The sequence below is a fragment of the Physeter macrocephalus genome, chromosome 11 (assembly GCF_002837175.3).
Source record: "Physeter macrocephalus isolate SW-GA chromosome 11, ASM283717v5, whole genome shotgun sequence".
Taxonomy (NCBI): Eukaryota; Metazoa; Chordata; class Mammalia; order Artiodactyla; family Physeteridae; genus Physeter; species Physeter macrocephalus.
The window spans coordinates 140780590-140795236 of NC_041224.1; the positions used below are offsets into that span (position 1 = coordinate 140780590).

The 14647-nt window shown below is 43.8% G+C and overlaps 1 protein-coding gene across 5 annotated transcripts in view; it reads left to right on the top strand.

Annotated features, from left to right (window-relative positions):
• Positions 1-9076: 9076 nt before the first annotated feature.
• The window catches only part of DAAM1 (dishevelled associated activator of morphogenesis 1), a 183267-nt gene continuing 177696 nt past the window's right edge, over positions 9077-14647 (top strand). For 2 of the 5 annotated variants that reach the window (XM_028495960.2, XM_024133636.3), the window contains exon 1: positions 9077-9172. The gene's annotated coding sequence lies outside the window, so the exon portion shown is untranslated. Of the gene's footprint in view, positions 9173-9223; positions 9319-14647 lie in introns of those variants that run through there. The other 3 variants (XM_055088477.1, XM_055088478.1, XM_055088479.1) reach the window with 2 other exon arrangements.

Genomic DNA, 14647 nt, shown 5'->3' on the forward strand with positions numbered 1-14647 from the left:
TTCTCTCCGAGGAACACCCAGCCCATCTTTTACTTATGGACAAGGTTTTGCCACACATGAACTGACCATTTGAGTGTTTAAGAGCCCATGCAGAGATTTGATGTTTAAAGAGAAAAAGAAAATGAAAATTGTATGACACACTCAGTAGGGGATATTTTGAAAGCTAACTTGGGATGGTTTGTCTAAAATGTATGTATGGCCAGAGAATTTTTACCAATGGAAAGTCTGTGGAGTCTTCATCTGAGAATTCTTGATCAAGAGTGACAGGACTGTGTACCTGCAGGCAAGACGTCAGCCTTCAAAACTAGAAAGTCAGAATCAAGGCTTCCGCATATAATGCAGGAAGCACTCTGTATTTCTGTTTCTGTTATTCTTGAGAAGTTTCAGTTTGCTGTCTTCAGATTTTTGATCCTGTCTATATCTTCTAATCAGATGTTCAACTGCTTTAAAATTTATGTGAATATAGCATGTTGGTGTATAACACTGGTGCTGAGAGCAAGAAAGCGTTTTCTCTTATTTGGGTTTACCTAGTGTTAAGGGTTGAATTGTGTTCTCCCCTCCCCGACAACAAAAAATTCTTGCGTTGAGATCCTAACCCCCAGTACCTTAGAATGTAGCCTTATTTGGAAATAGGTCTTTACAGAGGTAATCAAGCTAAGGAGGTGTCATTAGAGTGACCTCATAATCCAGTATGACTGGTGTTTTTATAAAAAGGGGAAATTTGGACACAGGGACAGACACACATAGAGGGAGGATGAAATGAAGAAACATGGGGAGAAGATGGCCATCTATAAGCCAAGGAGAGAGGCCTGGAATGGATCCTTCCCTCACAACTCTCTGAAGGAACCAAACCTGCCCACACCTTGATTTTTAACTTCCAGCCTTTAGAGCTGTGAGATAATAAATTTTTGTTCTTTAAGCCACCCAGTCTGTGGTACCCTGTTATGTATCCCTTACAAACGAATACACCTAGCGTGTCCTAGAGGCCAGACAACTATGGACAGCAGGAGTAGTACTTCCCTTTCGCTTGGACATTCATTCTTATGGTAGTTCCCTCAACCAGCCCATTAGCATAATTAGACTTTATCTCAAACAGTTTAAGTTGCTTTCAGGACATGATTCAATTCTCTCAGAGAGGTTACCAGACCTACTGTGAGCTCACAGGAAACATCAACCATAATGTCAACAAATAATAAAAACAAGTATCTGGTCAATTTGGCAATCTGTATCAAAAGCATTAAAAGCCTTTATGTTCTCCTATGCTATATTTGTACTCCTAAAGATATAATCATGAATGGGCACAACTGAACTAGGATGTACATCAGTTATTGATAATATCCAAAAATTGGAAATGACTTATTCTATAATAGATGATTATTAAATAAAAAATGATTACCTTCACATGATAAAACATCATGCAGCCATTAAATGTAAAAAAAAAATCAATGACATAGAAAATTCTCAAGGTATATTTTTAAATAAAATAAGCCATGAAATGATCCTGAGTTTGAAAGAGAAGGAGGGCAGGAGAAAGAAATGTTAATCTTTCTCACTGGTTTGTAGACTTATGCAAGATTTTATCACGTTAAGTAGCAAGATTTTCTAAATTCTCTACAAAGAACATGAATTCCTGTTATAATTAGGAAAAAGCAAAAAACTTGGGAACCAGAATTCATAAAATAATTTCTTATGGGCATGATGTTGAGATAATTTGACCTAGGGTTTTTTTTTGTGTTTTTTTTGTTTGTTTTTTTTTGTGGTACGCGGGCCTCTCACTGCTGTGGCCTCTCCCGTTGCGGAGCACAGGCTCCGGACGCGCAGGCTCAGCGGCCATGGCTCACGGGCCCAGCCGCTCCGCAGCATGTGGGATCCTCCCGGACCGGGGCACGAACCCGTGTCCCCTGCATCGGCAGGCGGACTCTCAACCACTGCGCCACCTGGGAAGCCCTGACCTAGTTTTTAATTTATATAAATATTTTATTTTCATATAATGCACACACATAAAATCACACAAATCATTGTGTACAGCATGATGAATTTTCACAAAGTGAAATAACTGTATAACCCAAATAAAAAATTTGAACAATACCAGCACCCCAGAGACTTTCTTCATGCTCTTTCCTATTACTAGCCCCTGAAGGTACTACTATTTTGTGTCTAACACCACCATTAGTTGCACCTGTTTCTGAATTTTATGTAATCACACCATAAACACTTTTTCACTCGATGTTATTTTGTAAGGTTCATTCATATTCTTACATGTAGACACGACTCATACATTATCATTGCTGGATAGCCTGTAAAACTATTTCCTATAGGCCAGCTGACTGTTTTTGTAAAGAAAGTTTTATTGAAACATAGCCCTGGTCATTCATTTACATCAATGGCTGCTTTCATGCTACAGTGGCAGAGTTGAGTAGGTGTTGAGTAGGTGTTGAGTAGGTGTAACAGAGATCATATGGCCCACAAACCCTAAAGTATTTACTATGTAGCCCTTTACAGAAAAAGTTTTTCTGACTCTGGTTATATAGTATTAATTATGTGTCTATGCCACAATCGCTTTATGCATTCTACTTTTGATGAACAATTGTGTTGTTTCTAGTTTGAGAGTATAATAGGGTTGCCAGATTTAGCAAGTAAAAATACAGAACTCTCAGTTAAATTTGAATTTCAGACAAACAACAAAGAATATTTTTAATATAAGTATATCCCAAATATTGCTTGGCAACCATGGGCTGAATAGCATAGCTGTGAACATTCAAATATTTGTCTTCTGATGAACGTATGTATGTACACAATTCTGTTGGGTATATTTCTAGGAGTGGATTGCTGGGCTGTATAAAGTATGTGAATGTTCACTCTTAGTGGATACTCACAAAGAGTTTTCCAAAGCAGTTACACAAACTTATACTTTCACTGGCAGTGAAGGATTTAAGTTGCTTCTCATCTTTGCCAATCCTTAATATAGTTAGTCCTTTTAATTTTAACCAATCTGATGAGTGTGTAGTAGCATCCCACTGTGGCCTTTATTTATATTTCCCTGAGGGCTAATTCATTTTAGTATCTTTTCATATGTTCATTGACCATTTGGATGTTGGGGGTGGCACGGTTGTGTGTCGTGCCTATTCAAGATTTTTGGCCATTTTTCGGTTTGGCTATATGTTTTTTTTTCATGGTGGCTGGTGATTTATAGTATGAATTGCCTTAAAATGTTGAACTGGAACAATCAGATTTTTTCCCCCTCTCTCACTTTCTCTCTTTCATTCTTTCTTTCTCCCTGGAATCAGACCTGGAAAAGATGGGGTGGGGGGAAAGGGTAGGTTTCAGCATGGTGGGATGAAAATTCATGAGGTAAAAGTCTAGGGCGGCGGTGCCCAATAAAACTTTCTGAAATGATGAGAATACTCTGTTTCTGAGATGTCCAATACAATATCCATTAGCCTTGTGTGGCTTCATTGCTTGAAATGTGGCTATTGTAACTGAGGAACTGTGCATTTACATTTTATTTAATTTTAATTAATTTAAACTTAAATAGTCACATGGGGCCATTGGTACAGGATTGAAAAGTGCAGGTCTTGGGACTTCCGTGGTGGTGCAGTGGTTAGGAATCCGCCTGCCAATGCAGGGGACACGGGCTTGAGCCCTGGTCCGGGAGGATCCCACATGCTGCAGAGCAATTAAGCCCGTGCACCACAACTACTGAGCCTGAGCTCTAGAGCCAGTGAGCTACAACTGCTGAGCCTGCGTGCCACAACTACTGAAGCCCGCGCGCCTACAGCCCATGCTCCGCAACAGGAGAAGCCCGCGCGCGGCAAGGAAGACCCAATGCAGCCAAAAATAAATAAATAAATAAATAAATTTATTTTTTTTTAAAAAAGTGCAGGTCTCATAGACAGGCTAAGGGTAAGCCAGTTATAAATAAGCTGATACAGGGATTGTAGCTAAGATAGTCAAAGAAGAATTTCTGTTTCTAAATTCCCAGAAGCTGTTCAGATGAGACTGGTCTGGAGAGAGTTTGAGTGGCTGGAGCTATTTTCACATCCTCTGTTACTGTGGCCTGGTGATATTGTTACTGTTCTTAGATTTCTATAAGATTTCATCTCCCTTGTCCTGCCCCAATGCTGGTTTTTCAGCTTTTCTGTGTTCTCAATTAAATGCAGTGAAATGAATCTTTTCCAGATGCCTTTGCAGTGACTAAATTGATTTAGTTGGTTCAGAATGCTACAAAGTCTTCTCCCTCAGGAAGAACCAAATTTTACCATTAAGATCCTGACAGATTTACCAGTTTTACCTGACACCTCTTAGGGGTGGCTGCCAAGTTCGCAGCACTTCTTCCTCTCTGGGAAGACTCCCAGACACACAGGGATAGGTCCTGAGTGATCATATCTGAGCCACACGATATTGTAATCTCTGCTATAGACAAGTGGTTCTAAAACTTTCATGAGTGTCAGAATAAGCTTGAGGACTTGTCAAAACAAGATTGTGGGACCCAGCCCTAAAGTTTCTTTCCCAGTAGGTCTGTGGGTGGGGCCCCAGCATTTGCATTTCTAATAAGTGCTCAGGTGACATTAATGCTGCTGATCCGGGGCCCATACTTTAAGAATCACTCCTGTAGGGCTTCCCTGGCAGCGCAGTGGTTAAGAATCCACCTGCCAATGCAGGGGACACAGGTTTGAGCCCTGGTCCGGGAAGATCCCACATGCCGCGGAGCAACTAAGTCCGTGTGCCACAACTACTGAGCCTGAGCTCTAGAACCCGCAAGCCACAACTACTAAACCCACGTGCCACAACTACTGAAGCCTGCGCACCTAGAGCCTGTGCTCCGCAACAAGTCACCACAATGAGAAGCCTGCGCACCGCAACGAAGAGTAGCCCCTGCTCTCCGCAACTAGAGAAAGCCCACGCGCAGTAACGAAGACCCAACACAGCCAAAAATAAAATATAAATAAATTAATTGAAAAAAGAATCACTGCTGTAGATAAATGTTACAGATAGTCGCTCTGAGATGGGGTAATCAGTTTCTCTCAGGAATTTGAAATTTGGAACAAAGAGACACAGAAACTGAAGGCTATTAGAGCAATGCTCTGGAGAGAAGGTCCAAAACCTACCACTGTTTGGGTTCCCAGGGTTGGTCTGGCTCCTGCTCTTACGTGGAGCCTTGGTTGTTCAATCCTTTGAATAAATCTTAATACTTTCATTATTTTGCATAAACTGGCCATAGAAAGTTTCTGCTCCTTGCCCCTAAAAGAACTTGAACTAAGACATGAGTATATTAGTTAAGTGTTCCACCACAAAAACAAAAACCATTCTAAGTATTTAAAACAGATATAATATAGGACAGGGAATTGGTCACACGGGTGATAGAAGGTCTGAGAAAACAAATATGCAACAAAAGATTAGCAACAGCAGGAAGCTACCTCCACCTGTAGGCTGGAGGGACAGTCGGAGAAGATGGCATTGACAGAGGCCAGGGTGACCTGGAAGAAGCTGGAACCACGAAGAACCAGTTCAATGGGGAAAATGTTGCTGCTGCCGGAAACATCTCCCAGTGCAATTCTGTGGAGGTAAAGAAACACCCTGGCTTCTCCCTTCCTCCTACCTCCAATCTCCCTGCAGTGCCTTGCCAGGCTGTGAAGCTTGGGGAAGATGACCTGGGATACTGAGGACAGCTTGGGGCTGTGGAAGAACAAGGCATGGATAAGAAAACAAGCTGAAGACCAGCACTGTTTAATTTGGATTTCTCATTTCTTTTCCTCAAAGAACATTTTGCCAACTTACAAATTACTGAGATAATATGTGCACTGTATAATTTCTAATAATTTCTTAAGAATAAGATTTTTTATTTGACTAGGTTTTTATTAACTTGTTCCATAATTAGGGCTGACATTTCTGAGATAATCTTCAGGGGAAAATTGCAAATAATAACAAGAACTAGCACTTGTACAGTTCTTTTCAATTTGAAAAGGGTTTTTATATGTCTCACCTAATTTAATCCTAAAAAACCTTATGAAGTAGGTTTATTGTTAGCTCCATTTGAAACATAAGGAAACTGAAGCTCAGAGAAAATAAGCAACACGAAATAAGCAAAGTCACGTTGCTTGGAAGTGGGAAAATGTCATGATCCCAAACCTGGGCTCAGCAGACAACCTTAATTGTTGTGAAACATCAAGCAATAGTGTGAAAACACATGCAGGGCTACAAACTTAATATTCTTCCTCTGTTGATATCTCACTTCCTTCCTTATCTAAAACCCAACATCTAGAGTAAAACCTTGTAACCAGAACTGAGAGAGATTATTTTGAAAGATCAGCAAAATATCCCATGGTGCCTTTCCCCCTCCTTCACCTGTAGATGGTCAGTTAAATCTATCTTCAGTGGTTCCGTGGGTTCCTAATTAATAGGCAATGATTATGGGAAAAGACAAGGCCTTTCTTAAGATCATTCTAGAACAGTAGCAGTCCTTTAAAAAGATAAGAAAAAAAGTTACAAAATCCTTTGACTGAGAACATAAATTAAGCTAGAGAGAATGGGTGTTTTTGATGGCGCATGAGACTACTTAGTCACCTAGAAAGAAATACACACACAATGAATGTACGTGAGTGTGTGTGTGTGTGTGTGTGTGTGTGAGAGAGAGAGAGAGAGAGAGAGAGAGAGAGAGAGAGAGTGTGAGAGAGAGAGTGTGAGTGAGTTTCTTTCTGTCTCCATAGAGGTTAAGTTTCCTCTGGTCCCAGGTCCATGGACTGCATTTCTGATGCTGAATAGCCATCTTTGTTTCCCTTGGTTACCAATGAAATAGTGTGCAGGGATCAGTTCAGATCCATCACGCATAACAAAATGCTTCCAAACACAATGCCTTGCTTTCAATATTTATTACCTAAATTTATATCTATTTAATAGGAAGGGCAGCTCACATGCATACATCCACACATTTCTGTGCTTATAATCTAGTGTGTATGATGTCCTTTACATATAAAAATGAGCTATATAACATGGCACATCCCTATAATATTAATTGCTATAGAGAATGGAATTTCTTCTTCAGGCACGTTTCATCCTCTCCTTCATTACCGAATACCCAAGAGAACTTGCTGTAGGGTGATTTATCCTATAGAGTTACTCCTCAGAGTGTACCTCAATATTGGAATATACTTTTATCTGTAAGGCTAAGTCCTGCCTTATAAAGAGTCTCCACGTCCAATTTGACTCAATAAATTTCGAGCTCACTGATTATATTTCCATCTAAAAGCTTTACACAGTTACAAAACTGGGAGAGCTTTTAGAATCATCCCAGGTCAAGTTTCTGAGTATTTTCTCACAGTGAACTGCAATACATTACGTCTACCCATTAGCTAGAATATCACTGATTGTACTCTTGATCTGTTGGCCAGTGGAACATTTGTGTTGTCTAGGTTCCATTTAAGACAATATTTGGAATGGACAGAATGGCTCAGAACAGGAGAGCAACATTCAATGTTATCTTCCTTCAGTAGAGAAAAATATGTTTGGGCTATAAGGAATTGGTTTGACAAAAGAAAAGCAGAATTCAGACCTACAATCCCTCTCTCAGCAAAACAAAGCATTTCCCTCTCCCCTGAGATCCTCTAGTTCCATGAATATTTTTCTCTTGAACCCAAGTTATTGTTGCACAATCACGTGAGAAAATAAGAGTGATAAGAAGACTGTCACCAACAATTAGGTGGAGAGTTGTTTGAAATTTTAATTGTGAACTTTCTTTTCACAAGATGTAGTCTTCTAAGATTTTGCTAGTGGAAATGGGGGTGTGAACTGATTCTTATATGTGATTAAGACCTCGAATGCCATTATAATTTACTCTACCTTTACAACTGGAATAACTAGATGTATTGATTTTTTTTTCGTTTAAAAAGACACCTAGAGATTTGCTCTCAATGTTAATTTTTCATAATGTTTGGTATTCATTGACTAATGAAAAGTGCCACGCAAAAATTTTACATATTAAAAATAAAATTTTCCTGAAGGTTCAGAATTCTGCTACACACCTTTTGCTTACCTTTAAACATTTAGGTGTATTACTATCACAGCACTTCTTGAACAGCACAGTGTTTTTTGGTTTAGGTCATTTAAAAAACTTGAAGAGTGAGGTATGTAAATTGAGAGAGGAGTGTTGTGGATTTAAAAGTACATGTATACATATACGTCATTTATTAAAACTTTAGGCAAGGATGTTGTCTTCCTGGGAGTTGAGAGCCATGAGAGCGGGAAGTCTGCTGCAGGGAAGAACAAAAGCATGGCTGCGCGATAGTATTATCTCTGCAGCAGCAGCTGGCTCCCGGACGGAGGGTTGAGGCAACTATCTAGTCTGTTACACTGCATTTTTATTAGTGACACCATCCGTTATTCGGTCAGCTCAGCCGACTAAGCTATTATCCGAGTTCTGGCTGGTCACCCTGACTCCATTAAATGGGAGAAGGAAAGAGAAGACAGAAGGCTAATTTGTACCAAGTGGGGCAAAGGGGGATTTCTCTCCTTCGGGGTCGGCGTCCCTCATCCTCCGGGACGTGGGGGAATTCCAGGACCATACTTAACCCATAAAACCAATGCATCCTATTAATTAGTTGCTACGCGTAGGGAAGGCAGTGAAAGGCTTCATCTTCTTTCCAGCTGGGGCCAGCAGAGCCCGGTTGGTCAGAGCTGCCTGGCTGGTGCACACTAGCCCCGGGCCCCTATGGTCCCTCAGAGCCCGCATGGGACCGAATGGAGGTCAAGTCAAAGGGCATGACCGAAGGGTGCCTGCCCCCACTCTCGTCCGCTGAGTCCGCAGCTCCGTTTTTGAAAGACCAACACTAACACTGCAAGGCTGGAGGGCGGGGAGGGGGCGGGTCGCGGCGGGGGCGGGGCTGGGGGCGGGGACGAAGAGGCCCAGGAATGCGTCGGGAAGTGTAGTTTCAACACCCTCAGTAGCGTAGCTACTGAGGCTCTGCTTGTGGAATGTGAACTACAACTCCCAGGAGAGTGCGGGCCCTGCCCGGGAGTACATGCGCAGTGGGCGCCGCATTGTATCCTATCAGGCGAGGAGAGGGTGATGTCACCTGCGAGTCGGTAACCTACGAGCGGCAGTGAAGGAAACTGTTTAACCGGATCCCATTGTACCCGGAGCGCAGAGCCGCCTTTTCAGCATGCGGGGGCTGCTCAGGTAAGGGGGACGTGCCGCGTCGCCCGCCGCACTCCTTCATTAAGTGGCACCGCGAGGTGGCGCGGGGGTGGGCGTGCTTCTTCGGGCCCGGCGCTGGGTTAGCGGCGCGCCCTCCCGCTGCCTCCCCGGAGCTCCGGGGCCAGTAGGTAAATATTAAACCCGTCCTTCAGGTTGGGTCTGGGTGGGAACAGGACCTAGACAGCTCCCGGCTGCCAAGCAGGGTTTGGGAAAATGGCTGCAAGCGCGGTGCAAAGCCAGGCGAGACCGGGGGAAGGCGCCCCCGAGGACGGGGGTGCCTCCCTTCTTTCTTTCTGAGGTGCTCGGATGCCAAGAGAGCCGGCAGGGTACCACTCGCCGCCTTGCTGCTGACACCCCGGGGCTGGGGCGCTGGGGGTCGTGGCCTTGGCTGAGTGCTGCGGGCACTGCTGCTGTCGGGAGCTGCTGGTCCGGGAGGCTCCGGGAGGGACAATCCCGAGGCAGGCTTGGTAGACTCGGAGGTGTAGACCGAAGAGGAGGGACTCGTTTACTCGTTCGTGTCCCAGCAGAACCCCCACCATCCCGGGCACCCTCACCTCAAGACTCATTCGAAAGGGATGGGGTGACTGTAATTTAGGCAAAGTTGGAAGCTAAAGGTCTCAAACCAGAAAGAGGAGGGAAAGCCGCGTTGCGGAAGGAGCGAGGGGTGTTGGCGGACAGCAGCGAGGGGCGGCTGCGCAGCCTGCGGACCGGGTTCGAGGCGCCAGAGAGCGCTCTCGCCTCCCGTCCCTGTGGGTAGGGCGCATCTGGGTGTCCCTTGCACTGATGGCTCCCTCGACAAAGAGCACCTGAGCTGGGACAAAGCGTCTGCCCGGAGTGCTGAGCTGGGAGGTGGTAAAGCGGTAGGGAGTGTCGAATAATCTAGCGATACGACTCGCAGTGGGGCAGGAGGGCTGGGTAATCATTTTTCCCAGCTGGTGGTGAAAATCCAACTGCTTGTGATCCGCTTGGAGACGTGCGCGGCGCCCGAGAACTCTATAAAGTCCTCTGGATTTCCTTTCCCTAGCACTCTTATACTTTCTCTTACTTGTTCATCAAACCCTTGCTAAAGGCTCTGTTCTCAAGTTGCTCGCAGCCTGCGATTGGGGTGTTCTGTCTCTTGCGCCCATAAAATATTTTAGGGGACCCAGGAATAGAATACACTCCAACCCCCGTTCCCCACCCCGCCTCCCGTCTTCACCCGCAGGAGAGCATCAAGAGTAAATGCCACCCGTGACCGTTTTGCTCCTCTTGAGTTGGCGGTTTCTTGAGGCTCGAGAAGGACCTAGTGAATTGAAGCGGGGTTTGCCTGCAAGATGAATCCCGTTGCCATGGCGACTCCTGCCGTCGGAATCTTAACTGCTCCCACTGCTGTTTCAGTTCCGTGTGGCTCTGCGGGCAGCTGGGAGGGCGTGGCCAGTAGGTGTGGTCAGATGCTCTCCCTGGGCCCAGCTGTTCTCTCCTAGTCACCGGTTTCACAGCCCTGGGCTCTCTCCATTCTCTTGTAAATAGCTTGGACACAATTTTTAGACCCCCTTCCCTCTCGCGTCCCCATACCTGGTCTCTCCACCTCCCTCCCCAGAAAAAGCTGTTAAGAGCCTTTGTCCTGAGGCAAACTCTGAAAATTACAATCAAAAGATCTCTCTCCTTTCAGGCTGATCTCTCATTTCAAGAAAATGAAAACATGCATTTTCCTAATAACGTATATTATAGTGCTATAGGCAGCTTTCTCCAGGAGGGAGTTCTCTGTTATGCGTGAAGAGAGCTCCCTGGCCACCGGTAAAGGTCCTCAATTTGCCCTAGGTGCAATTCACTGGAAGTTTTTAGGGACAAGTAATAACTGAAATTGAATTCTGGAAGTCACGGCTATCCCTTGTGGTTCTCATGAAATCTAAAGACCCGTCTAGAGGATGCAGATTCTTGAGAGGGTTGGGATCTAGGAAGCCTGGGTCCTGCTCTCGCTCTGTCATTACTGGCTTCCCTATTCTGGGGTGAACCCTCTGCCTCTGGGAACCTCAGTCATTGGTGATGTGGGAAGAGGGGCACAGCGGTTTTCCTAAAGTTGATTTTCGGTGTAAAATCTTGTGACTCTAAGAAGGAGTTGTTCATTGTCCTTTATTTTTCTCAAAGAAATCTGAAGATGAGAGTTTAAGCCCAGCTTCTGACACCGTGACATCGGGTTAATATCTCTGTGCCTTACTTGTATGGCAAAATAGCCCGACTTTTCATGGTAATCCCCCAAAGTGGGCAAGGCAGCTATATTAGTATTTATAATATTAGTTCTACTACTACTATTATCCCAGTATCTGGACTTCTATTTATCCTTTTATCGTAGAATTGTTTAGATTTTGACTGTTTATAGATGCTTGTTGAATGCAGTTATTTGTAATTTAATTGCATTAAGAGTAATTGAATTATGCAAACATTTTGCCTACCTTCTGCTTTCATTTCATACCAAAGTGGATTATCACAGACATTGCAGTTAAGGGGGGAAGGTGTATATCTGCTAGCATCTATGCGTGTACATTCGTGTGCAGGTAAATGCTTGGGGTTGCTGTGTGCCAGGTGGTTGACATTCATCATCTTGTTTTAAGTAGGTGGTTACATCCCCATGAGGAAACAGAATCATAAATTTCACTCACTATTTTTGTCATAGAAGTTAGCACTGACTGAAATCTCCTTCAGTTATCTCCTTACTTATGACTCCCTATAATTCTGATAACAATTCCAATGTGTGTGGGTTTTTCCCACTCCGTGAAGGTCTTTGAGAGCAGAGTCTTTGTCTTGTCTATCCCTGTCTATCCAGCATTTAAAGCAGTGTTTGGCCATTGGTAGGTATTTTATAAATATTTGTTGAATCACTACTGACTAGTAGAACCATGATTGGAGATCCAAGGTCTGTATTCTTTCCACTGATAGTTTTGTCATCAGTTGTAATATTCCTCTTAGTTTTCTGTCAAGCAGTTTCATCTCAGCATAAACCAAAACTCCTGTGTAGCATGTGATGAGGTATAAACGGCCTTCCATGTGTTTGAAATAGTCGAATTGTAACTATTTGCTTTTGGAATATATTCACTCACAGAGACTTTTTCCCCCTATAATTAATTCTTAATACAATTCTTATTACCCCAAACCAGACATTTCTAGATTTCTCTCTGTTGTACTGTCCTTGGCCCAGATTACTTTCCCAGGAGGTATATGACAGGGGAACAGGGAGAGAGACCAAGGCAAAGATACCTAGAGACTTTTGCCAGACTGCCAATGGCCCCAGAGGCACCATGTGGGTAGAAGAGTGGGCAATAGCTCTCTCATTTGGGGTGGGGTTGTTCTATAAACAGGGGTAAATTGTTCAGGCTGGCTGATGTGAGAGGGGAACAGGGTAAAAGACATTTGTCCAATATTTGTAGCATTCAGTTATCATCCAGTAAGTTGCATTCTGTGGGTTTTCCGAAGTGTAAATTAGTGAGGAGGTGTGATAGTAAAGAGGGTGCAGTGGGTCATGTCCTTGGGTGATGCTTACAGGAGCTCAGTGAAGAGGTGCCAAGGAATTTGAACCCTGGCTTTCTTGCTTTGTGGACACGCCTCTGGGTGTTGAGAATTTGTGTGTCTGCGTGTGGTTTTATTTGAGCTACTTTGTTTAAAAGGCTGCTTTTAGTGTTGATACTGTGGTCGTCAGAACAAATAAGGTGTTTACAAACAAAACAGAGTTAAGACTGAAAGTGTTTCATTTTGTAAATATTTGGGGGATAGTATAAAGAGTGGCTTTGGCTTGAGAATCTTGAGGTCTTCTGTGAAATTACTTAAAAGCTTACAGCTGTTGGATCAGGGGAAGCAAGCTTTTCCAACAAAGTTTGGTACCACTGAGAGCCTTAGGTGTTTGGTTCAGGAAATAATCACAGAGCCTGTAACTTCTGTGGGGCCCTCCCTGGCTTTGTGTCATGCTCCTGGTATTTCCAAGTGTTAAGTCTATCCTTACATTTCAGGAAACAACGCAACATTGCCAACTTAGGTTAGCAAACTTGTTGAATCTCTAGAGGGGGCACCAGTCAAAATGAAAATTCTTCTGTTTTGTGATTTTTCTTCTTTGGACAAGGAATGTGGACTACTGTCACTTATTTTGGCACCATAATTTCTAACTTGGTAATGGAAGGAATCTTTTAAGTGAATGTATATCTTCAACACTTACCGCATCAGATGATAGTGGTTTCCCTGAGAGCTCGGTTTAGAGGCAACTGCTAGCACGGGTAATATTTCAGAACTTGGTAAGGAGGGCTTTTTCTGTAGACTGGCAGGGCTGGGGGGGCAGGCTGGGGCTGTCCTAGGATACCTCTGTTGAGGGTTGTGCTTGGAGTGGCTGAGTGGCTGATAGAGATTGGAATTGAAGGATGGATCTGAAGTGCCACTCCTCCTCCTTCCTTCAGGCTACCACATATTGCCTCCACTGAAAGAGGGACAGATGAAGATGAGATGCAAGTTGATTTTGGTGACCTACATTCCACTCCAGCAGGCTGTTTCCACAGCAAAAAAACACATTTACCTTTGTATTTTCTGGCATCCTTTCCACTGTTCCAAAAACAGAGAAATGAGCATTTCAGAGTGAGTTTGCATTCATAGTACACATATCTAAAAGTGATTTGAATGTTAAGTCCTAGGAGCATAGCAACAAGCACACAGAGCCTGAGCACCCCCCCACTCCCCTGCCCATTAATCCATTAATCTGAGGTTACCAAATATACCCTCAGCCTTGGTGAGCTTATTTTCCCTGCTGATGTTTAAGCACACCTGGTTTTTACCCCTGTCTGTGACTTTCTGCAGTAATGGCTCCCCTCATCTGGAATGAGCACTCTTCAGAGCATCTGAATTCTCCTTGTGCTCTCAGATCCAGCTTGAGTTCCTTAACTTCTGGGAAGCCTTCCCTGCCTGTCCCTCTGCTTTCACCGCCACGCCCGGCTCCTTGCTCCTTAGCGCCCTCAGCTTGACCACGCAAACAAACACTCATATGTAATGTGATACTAACAGTCAAGGGGTGTGAGGTGCTAAGCTTGGGTCAGGCCTTTCCTAATACTTTACATGAGCTTAACTAGGGACTCCTCCACAGCTGCATGAGGTAGGTACTGTTATCACCATTTTACAGCTGAGGAAACTGAGGCATGAAGAACTTAAGGAACTCACCGAGCTCAGGTCACACAGCTAGTAACTGGCAGACCCTGTTAGGGACCCAGGCTTCTAGTTCTTTACACCGCCCCCCCCCCCCCCACTATTGCCTTGCCTCTGGTTTTCCTATATGTTATTCTTTTCTCTCCATTGAGTTGGGGAAATCACAACTTCCTTTGTGTCTCTTGATTCTGAAACAGTGCTGGGGCAACAAGTGCTGAGTTGATTAAGAGTAAAACTGCTTCTTCACTTAATGGTTTCTTAGAGTCTGATTTTCTGGAACAGAAAATGTATGCGATTTAAAAT